Genomic DNA, 19,513 nt, shown 5'->3' on the forward strand with positions numbered 1-19,513 from the left:
AATTTTTGGGTTGTGGAACAAATCGTTTGAGTTTCCATTATTTCCTATGGGGAAATTTGCTTTGATATATGAGTGCTTTGGATTACAAACATGCTTCTGGAACGAATTATGCTTGCAAACCAAGGCTTTACTGTACTGTCATTGATGAATGAATGTTGAGCATAATTTATAGATAAGGTGCAGTTATCTGGATTATATATAAAACAAATACATAAGCTATAATCATGGTGTCCAAAAGACTGGTCCCAATATGCATGTGGACCAGACCCGACACGGTCCATGTTTCAAAGAAATACTTCTTCCTCAGGGGTCCCAAATATCAGGAAACCAGAATGGATAAAATAAAATCACAAATGAACAGGCGTAAAAATCTCCTATCTAAAACGCTGCACCATGACACACAGAAATTGAATGCTACCTACAACGCTTCAATATCCTCCACACTTCACTACTGCAATTCAGAAAAAAACACAACTGAGACACTGGTCGCTGCACTAGTAACATATGGTAAATAATTACTAAGTAAAGGTCACAGTGTGATCATAATCCAATTTGACCTAAGTAGCGCATTTGACCTAGTAGTCTTCGATCAAATGTCTGAGATCTTCAATGATTTCGGACTTAGCAGCCCAGTCCTTTCCTGGTTCCAAGGCTTCCTAACTATTCAGTACTATTCGGTACGTAAAAATACTGAACTTTTTGATAGCTGGCTGAGGGGAGATATGATTGAAGTCTACAAAATCCTGAGTGGAGTAGAACGAGTACAAGTGGATCGATTTTTCACTCCATCAAAAATTACAAAGACTAGGGGACACTCGATGAAGTTACAGGGAAGTGCTCTTAAAACCAATATGAGGAAATATTTTTTCACTCAGAGAATAGTTAAGCTGTGGAATGCATTGCCGTGAAATCTGATTGGTCACTTTGAGCAAGTTCTCTCACACACACTCGCCTGCCCTTAGCAACTCTTCCCTTCTCCTCCTCTCTTACACATACCCTCAGATGCCCTGCCCTTCTCTCTCTCACACACATACACACCTGCCCTCAGCCACTCTGCCCTTCTTTCACAGACACACAGATCTGACTTACCCTCAGCCACTTTGCCCTGTCTCACATACACACACAGAGATTCCACCTACCCTCAACCACTCTGCCCTTCATTCTCTCTCTCTCACACACACACTCACATCCCACCTGCCCTTCTCTCTCTCCAAGAGAGCTTGCTGATTTTGCTGTTTCATGAGATTGGGAGTTATAAGATCAACAGGCTCTTCTTGCACCTAAGCACATATTTATTGCAACAAGTCTAAAGCCCTATCTGATGTTATAACAAACTACGTAACTACCTCAGTAAGACCAATATAAAATCCTGCAACTGCAATACACTATGCACAAAACTTGTGCAAAAGAGGAGTTGGAGACTTATCATATAACAGCAGCAGTAGTTCACAGGACTCAAAGAGCAACAACCGTCTGTGTGAAGAAAAGAACTGTAAATATTACATCAGCTCCTAAATCGTTAACACCTAGTAAGAAGACAGAACATACTAGGAGAATACCACATCCTAACACATGCAAGACACAGACAAGCCCTCAACAAATATGAAACAAGAGACCAAAGATCAGTAATAGAGATATGAAAGCAAAAAAATTTAACTAGAAACCTCAAGAGGTCAGACTAAGCATATACAGCAATATTAGAGAAACAGAAACTGACAAAACTGAAAAGGAAACAGTCTTTACATCTTGTTTGATGTTAAACCAGTGTTTATCTGTTTTGCACTGAAACTAGAGAATGACATGGGGAAAAAAAATTTGTCTCCATATACAGCATACTGGAACCCATCAGGCTATATGCTGGAAGCGAAAATGGGAAACTGACAGGGTTAACTGTTAGTCTGGAAGAGGTATGCAGGCAGATTGATAGGATTAAGAGCGATAAATCCCTGGGACCGGATGGTATCCATCCGAGGGTCATCAAGGAACTGAAAGGGACTATAGCTGAACTGCTTCAGTTAATAGCCAATCTGTCGATCAAATCGGGAAAGATTCCAGAAAACTGAAAGGTGGCAAATGTTATGCCTATCTTCAAAAAAGGTTCGCGTGGAGACCTGGGAAACTACAGACCGGTGAGTCTGACATAGGTACCGGGAAAGATGGTAGAGGCGCTAATAAAGGACCGCATCATTGATCACTTTGATGGACACGGTCTGATGAGGACCAGCCAGCACGGTTTCAGCAAAGGCAGATCTTGTTTAACAAACTTTCTGCACTTCTTCAAGAGAATAAGCAAGCAGATATACAATGTCGACCGGGTTGCCCTTGGCTATCTGGATTTTCAGAAGGCGTTTGACTAGGTTCCACATGAACGACTACTTCGGAAAATTGCAAGCATGGAATCGAGGGTGAAATATTCACGTGGATTAAAAACTGGCTGGAGCATAGGAAACAGAGAGTGGGGGTAAATGGACAATATTCAGACTTTAAGAGCGTCACCAGTGGGGTGCCGCAGGGCTTGGTGCTTGGACCGTGCTCTTCAACATCTTTATAAACGATCTGGACATAGGTACGACGAGCGAGGTGATTAAATTTGCGGACAATACGAAGTTATTCAGAATAGTGAAGACACAGGGGGATTGCGATGATCTGCAACGTGACATAATCAGGCTCAAGGAATGGGCATCAACATGGCAGATGAGGTTCATCGTGGATAAGTGTAAAGTAATGCATGTTGGTAACAAAAATCTCATACACGAATACAATATGTCCAGGACGGTACTTGGAGAGACCTCCCAGGAAAGAGACTTGGGAGTTCTTATTGATAAGTCGATGAAGCCGTCCACGCAATGTGCGGCAGCGGCGAAAAGGGCAAACAGAATGCTAGGAATGATAAAGAAGGGGATCACGAACAGATCGGAGAAGGTTATCATGCCGCTGTACCGGGCCATGGTGTGCCCTCACCTGGAGTACTGCGTCCAGCACTGGTCACCGTACATGAAGAAAGACATGGTACTACTCGAAAGGATCCAGAGAAAAGCATATAAGATGGTTAAGGGGGTTGAGGACTTGCCGTACAGCGAAAGATTAGAGAAACTGGGCCTCGTCTCCCTCGAGCAGAGGAGATTGAGAGGGGACATGATTGAAATAGTCAAGGTACTGAAGAGAATAGACTTAGATAAGGACAGGTTGTTCACTCTCTCCAAGGTAGGGAGAACGAGAGGGCACTCTCTAAAATTGAAAGGGAATAGATTTCGTACAAACGTATGGAAGTTATTCTTCACCCAGAGAATGGTAGAAAACTGGAATGCTCTTCCGGAGTCTGTCATAGGGGAAAACACCCTCCAGGGATTCAAGACAAAGTTAGACAAGTTCCTGCTGAACTGGAACATACGCAGTTAGGGCGCTGGTCTTTGACCAGAATGCCGCTGCGTGAGCGGACTGCTGGGCACGATGGACCACTGGTCTGACCCTGTAGTGGCAATTCTTATGTTCTTATCTTCCTCCCTTTCCCCCAATACTCTGGTATCTCTCTCTCCTCTCCATTTCCTTTTCTGCTCTTCCTTCTCAATTTGTTTTCTACCTCTTGTCTATTTTCTTACTTTCCAGTCCTCAATTTTTCTTTCATTGTGTTTACCTACAGCTTGCCACTTCTTTCCCTCACCGCTTCCAGTATCTCACTAACTTTGTCCTCTTCCCTCAATCCAGCACATACCCTTTTTCTTTTATCCCCTCCTTTTATTCAGTATGTGTTCCCCTCTCTCCTCCCCACTTCCCTTCAGCATCTGCTTCCTCTCTCCCCTCCCCACTTCCATTCAGTATCTGCTCCCCTCTTTCCCCTCCTCACTTCCCTTCAGCTTCAGTTTCCCTCTCCCCTCCCCCTCTCTCTCCAATTCCCTTCGGCACCACTCAACCTCTTCCCCTCGTTGGGCTATCTCCCTCTTTTCCTGTCATTTTCGTGGCGCGTTTCAGAATCAAAGTTTTCTCTCTCCGAGTGGCCCAGACACTGTAGCCTTCTCATAAGTGATGTGCGGCTACCCCGAAACTTCTCCTCTGATGCAACTTCCTGTTCAGCCTGGGCAGCTTGCATTAGAGGAAAAGTTTTGGGGCAGACTCGCACGACTTGTGAGAAGGCTGCAGTAAACGGGCCACTCAGAGAGAGAAAACTGCAAAGCGCAAGCAAAGGTGAAGGGAGGAAGATGGGGGGGAACAGATGCCCAACAAGGGGAACAGATGCCCAGACCACGGGGCCCAGGACAGCTGCCCTGTATGCCCTCCCCTAATGCTGGCCCTGCCTGGGTTGGCCCCTATGCAGTTCCTTGGGTGGGTTGGGGGGAGCTGGGGTTGGTCGGGGTGGGGACTGGGGAAGGGAAAGTTGCTGCTGATGGTCAGGGAGAGGGGAGCTGCTGCTGATAGGAGGAAAAGGAGAAGCTGGTGGGGAGGAAAAGGGAGCTGCAGTTTTTCACAGTCCACATGCATTTTCAAGGTTTTATTAAAAATTTGATTACTCACCTATAAACATGTTAGGCGATTTACAACTTTGAACAGTTTAATGTCATCTACAAATTTAGAATAAACTAATCTATTCTAATCTTTGATTTTACCAGTGATCCACCGTCTTACAGTCAATGGCGGTCGTTGAGGATTGTACATGCATCCTTGGAATGCAGGCAATTTGGTGACCTTGACACAAGACCTGGCCATCACTTTTGTTTGATTTGGGAACATTTCTGGATGGATCTTACTCCTCATGCGTGAAGTAGACTCTTGAACTTGTGACTTTGTATCTATTTTGCTTTGAATGCTCCTGGACTGCTGTTTGACCACAGGAATTGGGGGGGGAGAGGTGGGGGGGAGATTGTATTGTGCACATATGTGAAAATTCTGTTATCACTTTTTGTCTGATTTACTCTAGTATTGAACTACTAAAGTGTAAATAAGGGCTGAAAACCCTCAATTTCAGTTGTACAGAGACCATCTGTTGCTCTAAATATAGATTCCCGAAATGTAGATGAGGGCTGGAAAACCACAACTACATGTATGCAATGTACAGCTGAAATTGAGGGTTTTCAGCCCTTATTTACACTTTAGTAGTTCAATACTAGAGAGGAGGAAGGACTCTATTATGTTTTGTCTAAGGACTCGTTTTCAAACGTCATGACGTTAACGTCATGACGTCATCACATTTTTCAGCGTCTGCACAATAATCAGTATTTAACCAGCTGAGAAAATCGCGTTGGTCTGGCGGTTTAAGGACTTAGAAGCTACTACGTCCCAGCAGTGGTATGTACATTTGGCTTGAGAATAATGCATCCTGTGTCCTGTGTTAGCCTCAAAACGTACCATTTTTGCCAGTTTGTTATAAGTATCTACTCACACAAGGCTTGTTTATATGTTTATTTTAGAATCTTCATCTGCATGTCACAACAGAAACCTTTTCCAGCTTGAACTGTTTCTAGGAACCTGTTTAGAGCATCCACAATCGGGTCCCCTGAAGCAGGGATCGAAATGGGGCCGCGTTGGGACCCCCTAAATCCTGCTTACAAGCTAAGTAAATTCTTTAGAATTTGCCACAGGTGCAGTGACACTTGCATTTTGAAAAAGCAGTACCTTGTTAGGACAAATCTTTCTGAAGCTTTTAAAGAAGAGTTTTTCATATACACCTTTGAAGGAAGTGATCAAAGATTTTATAAAAGGACTATGACTGGAAGGTAAACTCTTTTTTCAAGGGAGGTCTTACAACCTTCCTTTCAGAGTTTCGTATCTCTGAGCTTTTTTATAAATTTGTTTGATCACCCATCACAGGTTAGTTACCTATACAGGCCAGTTCTCTCCGGTATTAACTGATAAATCTAAGCACCGCTTATCTGGCATAAACAAACAATGGTTTAAAGATTTTGATTGGCTAATGGTCAAAGAAAATGGTATGTGGTGCTCATTGTGCATGAAATATTCAAACAAACACCTCCCAAGGAGGGAGTTACCTTGGGTAAATGTGCCATGCACAAGAATTCGAAAAGAAAGCTTGCTGGACCATGAAAAAAGTAAAACACACATTGAGTCTTCTCCTGACCTTTTAGGAAAGCGTGTACTAGAGCAAACTGGAATCAGTCAAATTGAAAGATCTGTATCTATGTTAAATAACTTACAGAGAGATGCCTTTGTGGGAGCTTTAAGATCCATGTATTGGTTGGCAAAAAATGAGTTACCACATACAACGTTGTTTGAAAAGCTGTTGGAACATTGTAAAGAAATGGGTTGTTCCTTTTTACAACATCTCAATGTTGGTAAAAATGCCCATTACACCTCAGAAAGAATAATGCAAGAGCTGCTGGATGTCTTAGCATCAGAAATAAAGTCTAACATATTGAAAAATATGCATGCAGAAAATTTTTTCAGTATTCTGTGTGATGAAACCACAGACATCTCAGTTGTAAAACAATTAATTATTTACATTAAATATGTTTGCCAGGTCACTAAACAGGTCAAAATTAGTTATGTATCAACCCGCAATATGAGTGATGGCAAAGCAGAGACTATAACTAACACACTGAGTGAGACTATGGACATACTAGGCTTGAAAACTGCTAATCTGGTTGGACTAGGGTCAGATGGAGCAGCTGCTATGATTGGGAAACAGAAAGGTGTGGCAAAACTGCTTAAAGATAAAACATCTGGACTCTTGGTCAACTGCCACTGTGTAAACCATCGATTGGCCCTTGCAAGTGCCCAAGCAGCAGCTGCCATACCTTATTTAACAAAACTGAATGACATCTTAAGGCAGCTGTTCTATTTCTTCCAAAATTCTTCAGTTAGGATGGCTGGTTTAACAGAAATGCAAAATATTCTGAACATTCCCCAAATTAAGCTGAAAATGGCCAGTGACACTAGATGGCTGTCTCATGCCTCTGCAGTACAGTCACTACGACAGTGCATGATGAGTGTCATAGCTGCGCTGGAAAGAGAGGCCATTGAACGAAATGACATCACAGCTGAAGGATTAAGCAGATGTATTAAAACAAACAATTTTGTTTCCTCTCTGATGATGCTTTCAGATGTATTACCTTTGTTGTCCAACTTATCTAAGGCTTGGCAAAGGCAAGATGTCAATCTTACTGAAATTGAGCCAATTTTGCTCGCCACAAAATTGTCCATCATGCAGTTGAAAGACACTCCTGGGAGATATTTTCAAAGCCTTCATCTTTGTCTGGCAGAAGAATGATCAGATCTCTGCATTGTCTATACACAGAGTGATATAATGGCATTCAAAATTGCAATATATGATAAAATACCTAGAAACAGTTGTCAAGCACCTAGATGCAAGATTCCCTGACATGCCAATTATTTCCAGCTTTTCAAAAGTTTTCAATGCAGAAACTCACGATTCAAGTGAGTCTGCTGAAATTCTTTTTGCCCATTACTCCAAAAATGGTAGCCCTCCAATTTTAAAATATGAAAGTAGCAGGCAAGAATGGACAGTTGCATCAAAAATGATCAGAAGTCAATCATACAAAGACTTCAGTCCAAAACAAATTTTATAAAAAATGGCAACGACATCAGAACTCAAAGAGTCGTTTCCAAATTTAGCCAAACTAGCTCATATTGGCTAGTGATCCCACTGAGCACAGCTGAATGTGAAAGGGGGTTTTCTGCCCTTAAAAGGATCAAGTCATGCTTGAGAAATCGCATGAACCAAAGCACGCTAAATAATCTCATCCTGATCTCCTTGGAGGGCCCAGATTCTGAGGACTTTGATTATGGGAAAGATGCAGACAACTGGGCCTCTAGGAAAAAAAGAAGAATAAATATTTAACTGAAGACACCTTCTGCATATGCAAGTTGGCTTTGAAGGTAAAATTATGTCCTTACCTCATAATTTTCTTTCCTTTAGTCACAGCAAATGAATCCAGAGACTAGTGGGATGTATCAAAGCAGTCCAAACATAGGGAGGGAAATAAAGAAGCGAACGGGAAATCCCTCGCCCCCAAATCCTGCCCTGTAGCACGCGTCCAAGGAGATTCTACATTCCAGAGAGTATGTTATCCACAATCATACAGAGGCTACCCTCCCTAGCCTATGTGAACAGGAGCCATTCTTGCCTGAGAGCACCATGCTGTGGAAAACACAGCTACATCCCACGAATAGAATGAGTGCAAAGCAGCCTCCCATCATAACCGACAGGCCCCAAATATCCTCCTGTAGAATGGAACCATCGTGCCTGGCAATGGTCCTTAGCTGATGTCAAAACCCATGAGCACCACCGCAGACCAGACCTTTTCCTCGCAAGGGTCTAGGGCATTAAGCCTGGAAATGGGATAAGGGAAGACTCCTCCTCTAACTGAAGGCCTCTGAAGCACAAATCTATAGGGCTCCCTCAGGAAGCAAACTGTTGACCAAAGTCAAGAAGAATGCCAGAAGAGAGGCAATACAAAAAAACAGTACCTGGGCCCCGAAGTGACAAGTGCCTTTCCCAGAGCCCACAAATAGATACAGCAACAACATCAGACATTGAGATATCTGATCCAACTTTTAGCCCACTCTTCCACATGAATGACCCAGAAGGAGTGGAAAGAAAAAAATTCTGATCCAGAGAGAAAGAGCTGCAGCTAGCCCACAACTAGCCTAGCCCCAGCTGTCAGCTGGCCGGGATTAAGCAAGGTACACTAGGCTGCCAGTGAAATGGCGCCCCAACCAAGGCCAACCTCAGCTAGGGCCTGTTGAATAGTGAGGGCAAAGGAATCACTGCCGGAGGCGGTATCCCTCCTCCAAGAGAAGAAAGATTGACAGCGGTAGCACCGGCAACTGCAGTGACACCCCCTCCTCTTTCGTGGCGGGAGGGAATGGCCTTGGCCGACCGCCCTCAGGGCCTGTTGCTGCCCGCGCGCAACTACAGCTGAAGCAGCCTTGGCTATCCTACGTGACAAAGTAGTAAAAAAACTCCTCCCACCGGCGCCTCTCCAAAGAGAATGGCGACTTCTGTAGCCCCGCGCCCACAGAACAAGTGAGCTTATGGAACTTAGGTAGCCAGGTTCTTCAAGGGGGAGGGGGGAAGGGACCTGAGAGCCAGGTGTTGCCCCCCCCCCAAATGGCACTGTACAGCTCCCATCCCGCAGCTCAACTGAGGCCTGAGCCGCAGGAACTTTTTTCCTCCATTGAGGCCTAAGCCACAGGAACATTTCTCCTCCACTGAGGCCTAAAGCCACAGGAACATTTCTCCTCTGAGGCCTAAGCCACAGAAATATCTTTCGAAATCCACCGTAAAATCCAGGAGCTGTGAGGAACCCCTGTGGTCCAGAAGGCACCACATCTAGTAGAGTAAGGGACCTGGGAGGTTTCCAGGTGTTACCTTGAAGAGGGTGAGGTAGGGACGCTGGGAGGGCCCAGGTGTACCTCCAAAGCTGAAACCTGATGGATGTAATCCTACTAGTTTCTGGATTCATCTGCTGTTGATGACGAGGAATATTTTTTCTTCATTAAGTTTCCCATATTTTTTTTCCATTGTTTTCACTTTTCTTCCTGAAAGAGACAATACTTGTGGTGCTTGGTTTATGTCATAACAATTGTTATTAAAAATTTTTGTTAGGATTGCAGGATCCTAAATTGGATACTTTTTAAATTTAATAAAAATATTCTGGCACAAGTGTTGAACCTTAAAAAAGGTTGGAAAATAATTAATGATAATTAACTAATAAAAATAGTACACATTTAATTTTCCCCACCACCAATTTTCCCCATCCCACCCCACCCGGCTACTTTTTCATGCCACCCGGCTGGAAAAAATTTCTGGGGCGAACACTGTAAATGCTTTCTGTCTTTATCTGTTTTTAAATTCATTATTCTAATTTGTATTTTATCTGTATCCAATGTATTAGCTCACCTTGTTGTGAACCGCCTAGAACTTTTTCGGTATGGTGGTATATAAGAATAAAATTATTATTATTATTATTATTATTAAAACAATACAGAAATCATTCGCAGTTATGAGAAATTTAAGACAAGTTTGAAAATTCTTCGATAGAACACAATTCCGGCTCTTAGTACAATCCCTAGGTCCTAGGTTTCTTAGACTATTGCAACATTCTTTAACTCCCCCACCCAGCAACAATGATAAAACAACTACAAACAATCCAAAACACAGCACTGATACTTATATATTCATTGAGGAAACATGACTACATCACAGAGGCATACCTCAACTCACACTGGCTTCCAATTCCGGCAAGAATACTATTAAAATTCTACTGTCTACTATTTAAAACCATAAACGGCGACAGCCCAATCTACCTGAACAACCACCTCATCAAAACTACATCAATTAGACACAGGAAAACCCACACTCCATTCATGCACCCTCCAATCAAATAAATCAAATGGAAAAAACTGTATGATGGCCTCCTAGCCACACAAGCAGCAAAACCCGACAACCAAATCTCCAATCTACTACTTTTGACCCCAGACTACAAAACATTCAGAAAAGAAATAAAACACTACTTTTCAAGAAATTCCTATAAACGACTCCCACTTCCCAATACCACTTCCCAATACCTTCCCGATTCCCCAAAGCAACCTCATCTACTCTTTATCTCCTATTGTAATACGTTTTTGTAATTCTTTTGTAATCCACTTTGAACCGTAAGGCAATGACAGAATAGAAATCTCTAATGCAATGTAATATAATGTAATGTAATTAAGGAACATTTAAAATATCTCAAAAATAGGTGTGGTATACACAAAAGAATCCTGTCTAGAAGGTATAGAAACAAACCAACTTAGCTTGATTATATGCCAACACTAGTAATTGAGATGCAAAGTCAGTGCTGGGCAGATACATTGCACATTAGAAGTTTATCTTGTTAGGCAAATTGGATGCACTACACAGGCCTTTATCTGCTGTTATCTAATATATTAACATGTTATGCAAAATCTCTCTGAAATACATAATATCCATGAACGAATTAAATTAATTAAAATTGAAAAGTAGGGTACATCAAAAAATATAGATAATCTGAGCACCTAACTTATCTACCTATAATTAGGACTTCTGATTTTAGTTTCTAACCAATACATAGAAATACAGAAAAAGAGAACAATGAAGGCAGATAAAGACCTTATGGCCTATCAAGTCTGCATAATCATGTGTGGGAAAAGGGGGCAATGTCTAGAAAGCAGTATATACTAATGCTCGAAGTATGGGAAACAAGATTCTGGATCTAGAAGCTGTGATGGAAGAAGAGGAGTTGGATATAGTGGTGATCACAGAGACATGGTTCACAGAGAACAAATGACTGGGACGTAGTTATACCGGGTTATAATCTGTTCAGGAAAGACAGGGTAGGAAGAAAAGAAGAAGGAGTGGCATTATATGTTAAAGATTATATTAAAGCCACACAATTACAGGATCTGCAGGGCAAGGAAGAGGCGCTGTGGATCAATTTGGAAAGAGGGAATGGTAAAATATATTTACATTAGTGTGATATACAGGCCTCCTTCACAGATGGAAGAAGTAGATAGAGATTTAATAGTAGACATTCAGAATATATCTAAAAAAGGGAAAGTCTTGCTAATTATTTAAACATGTTGGATGTTGATTGGGGTATCTCTATTGCAGGGTTTTCTAGAAGTAGGGAGATCCTGGATTCTCTACAAGGAGAACTGTTCCATCAATTAGTACTGGAACCCACACAGGATGGGGGTCATACTGGACTTACCCTTGATTGGTAAAAAGGTTTTATATCACTGCATTTTAACTTTGGTACAATAAATTTTGCCTGCATCTTGTACATAGTCTGCAGTTTTTCCTTACTTCTCTGTTGCCATGTCTATGTGCCAGTCCATGACAATGCTGGCTCCTCTCATGACTAAATGGTGCCGAGTTGGACATTTCTAATTTGGATGTTTTTGTGGTCGAAAAAGGCAAATCAAGTTAATGTCCTGGGGGCCAAGACATCCAAGTAGGCAATTAAAAAAAAAATTATTTGGACATCCCGTTTGAAAATGACCATTTCTTCACATCCGACTTTGAACATCTTGTAAGAAAAGTCCAAGTTGGACTTAGACATCCTATTGAAAATGGCCCTATAAGTAGCCCAAGAGATTTTCATTCTAATATGCTGTACCTATGGAGTAACAGACTTCTGATTTTGTAGAAATAAAGTGTTTTTGTTTACTGTTACCCCTAGAGTGGCTGTGTTATGGAAGCTCCATGCCCAAACCTTCACTTATACTACTACACAGATCTATGAATACTAATCTGTAATATATTGTTAAAATCATCTACCTGAAATTGGAAACTGGCCAACATAGTACAAGTTTTTAAAATAGTTCCAGGAGTGATCTGTGAAACTACAGAGCAGTGAGTTTGAAATCAGTGCTAGGCTAAATGTAGGAGGGAGGTTCTGGAAGCCAAATTTAGGCTGAAATCCAGATCCTCCAGGGTTGCAGATATACTCCAAGTTCCACGCGCAGGACCCAAGAGGCAGGTAGCGCTCCAAAGTCTCAATGCGTGGTTGAGACAATGGTGCAGGGATGAGAGATTTAGATTTGTTAGGAACTGGGCAACCTTCTGGGAAAGGGGGAGCTTGTTCCAAAAGGACAGAATCCACCTTAACTGGGATGTAATCAGGCTGCTGACGCTAACGTTTAAAAAGGAGATAGAGCAGCTTTTAAACTGAGATGTGGGGGGGAAAGCCGACAGTCGCCCAGGAGCAGATGGCTCGGTGTGAGGTATCCTTGGAGGATACTATTGAAACAGATTATTTAGGGAGTCCAGGTAGAATGGTTCCAACAATGGTGAAAGGAAGTCAGGAGGGTTTAAGAGGAAGGCAGAGTAAAAGATTCAAATTTTCCCTATCTTCTCAGCAGACTGTAATTGCAAGGAAAAAACACAATTTGAAGTGTCTGTATACAAATGCTAGAAGCCTAAAAAATAAAATAGGAGATTTAGAGTATATAGCACTGAATGATTAAATAGATTTAATAGGCATTTCAGAGACCTGGTGGAAGGACAATCAATGGGACATTGTGTTACCTGGGTACAAATTATTGCAAGGATACAGTAGATCAAATTGGAGGGGGATGGACAGAAATTCCATATGCGAAGGGAAGGAATATAAAGGTAGGACAAAATGAGAAGACATGAAGAAATGTTTTCAGAGATTAGGAAAGCTGGAGAAATGGGCATCACTATAATCACTATAATAATATATAATATTTCAATTATCCCAATATTGACTGGTTAAATCTTACATCAGGGAGTGCTAGGGAGGTAAAATTCCTAGATGTCATAAATGCTGCTTCTTTGGAGCAACTGGTCCAGGAACTGACAGGAGAGGGGTGCTATTTTACAGTGGGGAGCAAATGTTTATGAAGTTATAGATCTCGCAAGAGTGCTAAGGAAACTAAGGCTATAATGGTCTATTTTATTTCCCAGTTTTCTTCAGTAAATGTTTGCTTACTTGAAAGCATGTTTCTGTATATACATTGTGAAAGTTCAGTGTTTTTTGAAGAAATTCAAACTAAACCCATCAGAGCACAGGTGAATAGATTTAAATCTTACATCTACTGTATGTGTGTTGATGCTAGCATTTCTGATAAATTCATACTACAATAATTATTGTACACATTTGTAGGCGTTTGCCTGTGTTGCTTATATACGTAACTAATAATATTTTGTGGTATTTAGTAATAATTTCTCTAATAATTTTTATTTCTAATAATTAATTATTAAATAACTGAACTGTAACCAAACACACAGTAACTGTATTTCCAGCCAATTTTAATTGAGATTTCTGATGTTTTTGGATACAAATTTGTTTTCTTTTAAAATTTATTATATTTTAGTTTGTTTATTTTTTTGCAGAAATATGCCAAAAAGAGGAGCAGAAATAAGTCCTGAAACCTGGGCACAGGTTACTGCTTTACGAAACGAAGGTCTCTCATAGCGCAGAATTGCATCATCATTGAAAATTTCACTTGGAGTAGTGCATTCTACGCTTGAACGTGTGAAAGATACTGGATCCTTTCGTTCCAGGCAACAGAGTGGTTGTCCTCGTGCATCAACCAGCTGGGATGATTGGAAAATTGTAATGACTGCAAATTTATCTCCTCATATCAATGCCAACCAACTCCGTTCTTACCATCTCACCTTCAGAACCTGAGCAGATGGACAATTTGTCGCAGATTGTATGATGGTGGTCTGAAGTCATGTCATCCAGCAAAAAAACCTTCTTTGTCTGTCAATAACATTGCCGATCATCTTCAGTTTTGCAAAAAATACAGAAGCTGGAAGTCTGCAGATTGGGAGAAAGTGATGTTTAGTGATGAAGCCACCTTCACTCAGTTTAAGAATTACACTGGGAGAGTTTGGAGACTTGCAAAACAAAGGTACAATGCAAAATATGTAGTGCCTTCAGTAAAGCAGTGCGAAAAAGTGATGGTTTGGGATACAATTTCGGCACATGGACGAGCTGGAATCTGGATGATACCTAGAAACACAACCATGATGGGACCAATTTACCTGCAGGTTCTGAAAGACAAGTTACCAGTATTTATGTCCATACATGGTACCAATCATTTTCAGCATGGAGCACCATGCCATTCAATTAAAGCAGTTAAAGCATAGACAGCATCATCTGGATATCATTTACTGACTCCATGGCCTGGAAAACCTCCCGATCTCAATCCAATCGAGAATGCATGGGTGATAATGAAGAGAGCTGTGGATGACATGCATCCAACATCACTAGAAGATCTGGAGTACAAAATAAAACAGGTGTGGACAACACAGATCACACCGGAATACTGCCAGCAGCTATGCCATTCGATGCCTGCCTGAATCCAAGCTGTACTCAACAACAAAGGACAACACTCAAAATACTGAAAAAAGGCTTTTATTTTTCTTAATTATTTTCTTAATGTTTCAAATGACATACCAAGTAATCACTTGTACAGAAAGTAAGTTGGTAAAAATATGACCCATATCCAATATAAATCATATTCAATACAAATAAAAGAAAAACTAAATACAGGAAATTCTTTCAACCAACGCAACTGAAAAAAGGCTTTAACAGCCACTAACTTTGCTTATTTGTATTAATTTTGGACTAGTCAACAACTATAGTATTTTTGTGCATGTACTTCATTTAAAAATATGTTTCTGGAATTGTTTGCTTGTACCTCTGAGTTTTCTTGAACTGAAATTTGCACAGAATAGTGGCGTTCACAAACTTTTGCTCCTCACTGTAGATTTGGTCCTTAGTAGAATTCCAGACATTGTACGGGAGTTAACTGTGTTGGGTCTGCTGAGAAACATGATCATAACGTGATCAAATTTGAGCTGATACCGGGAGTAACGTCGCAAAAGAAATCTACTGTAGGGGCGTTTAATTTTCGAAAGGGTGATTATGATAAAATGAGGAAAATGGTTAAAAAGAAGCTAAAAGGATCAGTTGAAAAGGTTAGGACTGTAAATCAGGCATGGATGTTATTTAAAAATAGCATCATGGAAGCCCAGACTAACATAGTAACATAGTAGATCATGGCAGATAAAGACCCGAATGGTCTATCCAGTCTGCCCAACCTGATTCAATTTAAATTTTTTAATTTTTTCTTCTTTGCTATTTCTGGGCAAGAATCCAAAGCTGTATCAAAGGCTTTGCTGAAATCTAAGTAAATTACATCTAGCATATGTCCTCAATCCAGCTCTCTGGTCACCCAATCAAAAAATTCAATCAGGTTCATATGGCACGATTTACCTTTTGTAAAGCCATGTTGCCTCAGATCCTGAAACCCATTAGATTCAAGGAAGCACACTTTCCTTTCTTCCATTATTTTTCCAACAACTAAATCGTATGGCACGATTTACCTTTTGTAAAGCCATGTTGCCTCGGATCCTGTAACCCATTAGATTCAAGGAAGTGCACTATCCTTTCTTTCATTATTTTTCCAACAACTGAAGTGAGGCTCACCGGCCTGTAGTTTCCTGCTTCATCCCTGTGACCACTTTTATGAATAGGGATCACATCCGCTCTCCTCCAATCCCCAGGAATCACTCAGTCTCCAGAGATTTGTTGAACAAGTCTTTAATAGGACTCACCAGAACCTCTCTGAGCTCCCTTAGTATCCTGGGATGGATCCCGTCTGATCCCATCGCTTTGTCCACCTTCAGTTTTTCAAGTTGCTCATAAATACTCTCCTCCGTGAATGACACAGAATCTACTCCATTTTCTCATGTAACTTTACCAGACAATCTCGCTCCTTTTGCAGGATTTTCTTCTGTGAACACAGAACAGAAGTATTTGTTTAGCACATTTGCTTTTTTCTCATCACTCTCCACATATTGGTTCCCAGCATCTTTTAGTTTAGCAATTTAATTTTTCATCTTCCTCCTTTCACTAATATATCTGAAAAAATTTTATCTCCATTTTTTACATTTTTAGCCATTTGTTCTTCCGCCTGTGCTTTCGCCAGACGTATCTCTCTCTTGGCTTCTTTCAGTTTCACCCTGTAGTCCTTTCTGCACTCCTCTTCTTGGGGTTTTTTTATATTTCACAAACGCCAACTCTTTCACCTTTATTTTCTCCGCCACTAGTTTGGAGAACCATATCGGCTTCTTTTTTTCTCTTGTTTTTATTGATTTTCTTCACATAAAGGTCCGTAGCCATTTTTATCACTCCTTTCAGCTTAGACCACTGTCTTTCTAACAGCTCTTTTTTCAGGTACTCTCCCATTGTATTAAAGTCCGTACGTTTGAAATCTAGGACTTTAAGTATCGTGCGGCTGCTCTCCACTTTAGGTGTTATATCAAACCAAACCGTTTGATGATCGCTACTTCCCAGGTGAGCACCCACTCGAACATTAGAGATACTCTCTCCATTTGTGAGGACCAGATCCAATATCACTTTTTCCCTTGTGGGTTCCGTCACTATTTGTCTGAGCAGAACTTCTTAAAAGGTATCCACAATCTCCCTACTTCTTTCCGATTCCGCAAACGTAACATTCCAGTCCGCATCCGGCAGGTTGAAATCTCCCAACAGCAGAACCTCCTGTTTCCTTCCAAACTTTTGGATATCCACAATCAGATCCTTATCAATTTGCTGCGATTAAGTCGGAGGTCTGTAAACTACACCCACGTAGATAGAAGTTCCATCTTCTCTTTTCAGAGCGATCCATATCGCTTCTTCCTCTCCCCAGGTCCCTTGCATTTCGGTCGCTTGGATATTGATCTTTACATAGAGAGCTACTCCTCCAACTTTTTGACCATCTCTGTCCTTCCTAAAAAGATTATATCCCAGTATGTTTGCATCCCATCCATGTGATTCACTGAACCATGTCTCTATGATAGCGACAATATCTAGATCTGCCTCTAACATCAGGGCTTGCAGATCATGAACTTTGTTACTTAGACTGTGAGCATTTGTGGTCATCGCTTTCCAGCTATTTTTCAGTAGTAATCTCCTTTTTCGTATGGATTTTTGTTTCGTTTCACTTTCTGCTGCAATACTAAGAAATGAGTTGCTGATATTGTTTATGTTGCAATCTTTACTACTATCATATCTTTTCTTTTGCCGGGGGTGGTCTCTATAATTGTCCTTCATTCATACACCACCCCCTCCTTCTAGTTTAAATGCCTAGAAACATGGAGGGGCATAATCAAAAAAACTGTCTAAGTCCCTTTTTGGCCTAAGGCCTTAAACATTGAAAGCAGAAGCAGGGAAAATGTCCATAACCAAAAAAAAGTCCTTTTTTTGATAATGGCCTGCCTCTACATTCAGCTGTTTAAACACCCAGACCCCCACGACGTCTACACTTATACACCATAATGAACCAAAAAACGCCTAAGCCCCAAATGTCCAACACAAGGGCTTTTAAGCGAAGGAAGAACCAGTCCTTCGCCTAAAAGCTGGATTCTGTAACTGGTGTCTGTCAAAAACAACACCGGTTACAGAATCCCCCCCACCTTATAATGATCCGGGCAGGAGGGAGCCCAAGCCCTCCTGGCCCGCGGCACCCCAACCCCCCAACTATGTTCAGGGCAAGAGGGAGCCCAAGCCCTCTTGCCCCGCGGCACCCCCTGATTACGTTCGGGGCAAGAGGGAGCCCAAGCCCTCTTGCCCCGCCGACTCCCTGACAGCATTGGAGCAAGAGGGAGCCCAAGCCCTCTTGCCCGCCCCCCCCCCCCCCCGACTCCCCAACTTCCCAACAGCATCGGGGCAAGAGGGAGCCCAAGCCCTCTTGCCCCGTGGCACCCGCGGCACCCCCCGATTATGTTCGAGGCAAGAGGGAGCCCAAGCCCTCTTGCCCCAGCGATCGTTGGCACCCCCCATTACGTTTAGGCCAGGAGGGAGTCCAAGCCCTCCTGGCCTCTTGCCCACCACCCCCTATACGATTGAGTTGGGCCCGTGTGCCTAAGGCCCCACCCACAGGAGGGGCCTAAGACTCCTGGGCCTATTCTGATTGACAAGGATGATGAAGACGAGTGGTGAGGTAATCAGTAATGTTGCAGCAAAACAATTCCTCACTCATCAGGGGTAAATCTTCCAAAACTTTCACTGAAGAGTTTCTTTTCTTTCAAAAATCCACACAAACAACTGTAGTAATTCTTAATCTTTATCTTTATTGTATTCACATATTGCTTGCCCCAACTTTAAGGCCCGACGGGACCCGTTTCGCCTCGAAAGGCTTTTTCAAGGATTCCAAGGGGAGAACTATACAATATAAATATGGAAAAAACTTTTATTACATTTATATTATGTTACCCTAAAAACTGTGTAATAGCTTCAAATGTAAATCATTAATAAATACATAAGAAAATTCTCAAAATATACTGAGTAACTCATTTTAATAAATGCAATACTTGATACTAATGAAAACAACAAATTAACTATTCGATACCATCAAACAATTAATGTTGAGTCTCAAATTATTCTTACACTCATTATAATAACTATATCTTTAAGTTTATAAAAACAAATAGAATATTTACTCATCATATTACCAATTCAGAAAAACAATGTGTTGGTCATTGTAATGACTGCCACATCTGATCTGTCACAACACTCACTACGCTAATTGATGAATAGATAATGATTGCAATTAATTAACATTTAATTGATCATTAAAATGACTGTCCACATCTGATCTATCAAAAAAATAACTCAATTAATTAATAAATAAATAATTTAATTGGTTAATAGGTTAATTAAACAATTATTCAACCTCTAATCATATTACATATTCAAAAAACATAGCTTATCCTTAAGTTAAACAAATTGATTACTGAATAACAATATTGTTAGTTATTGAATTGATTAACAAATTATTCATCTTCCATTTATATTACCAATTCAAAAAATCATTCTAAATATTAATGCATGATATACCAGATGTACAGCAACACACAGTTGTCACCTCTAGATGTTAATACATGATATGCCAGATGTATAGCAGCACACAATTATCAATATACAACTCACATATTCACACCCAAATTAATAACACAATACAATCTTAAACATGT

General features: G+C 41.0%; 1 protein-coding gene across 2 annotated transcripts in view; it reads right to left on the reverse strand.

The window, feature by feature from the left end:
- LOC117346511 (alpha-1,4-N-acetylglucosaminyltransferase-like) overlaps positions 1-19,513 on the reverse strand; it is a 274,220-nt gene that overhangs the window by 210,724 nt on the left and 43,983 nt on the right. The gene's annotated exons all lie outside the window — the stretch shown is intronic.

Source organism: Geotrypetes seraphini, chromosome 1, assembly GCF_902459505.1.
Source record: "Geotrypetes seraphini chromosome 1, aGeoSer1.1, whole genome shotgun sequence".
NCBI lineage: Eukaryota > Metazoa > Chordata > Amphibia > Gymnophiona > Dermophiidae > Geotrypetes > Geotrypetes seraphini.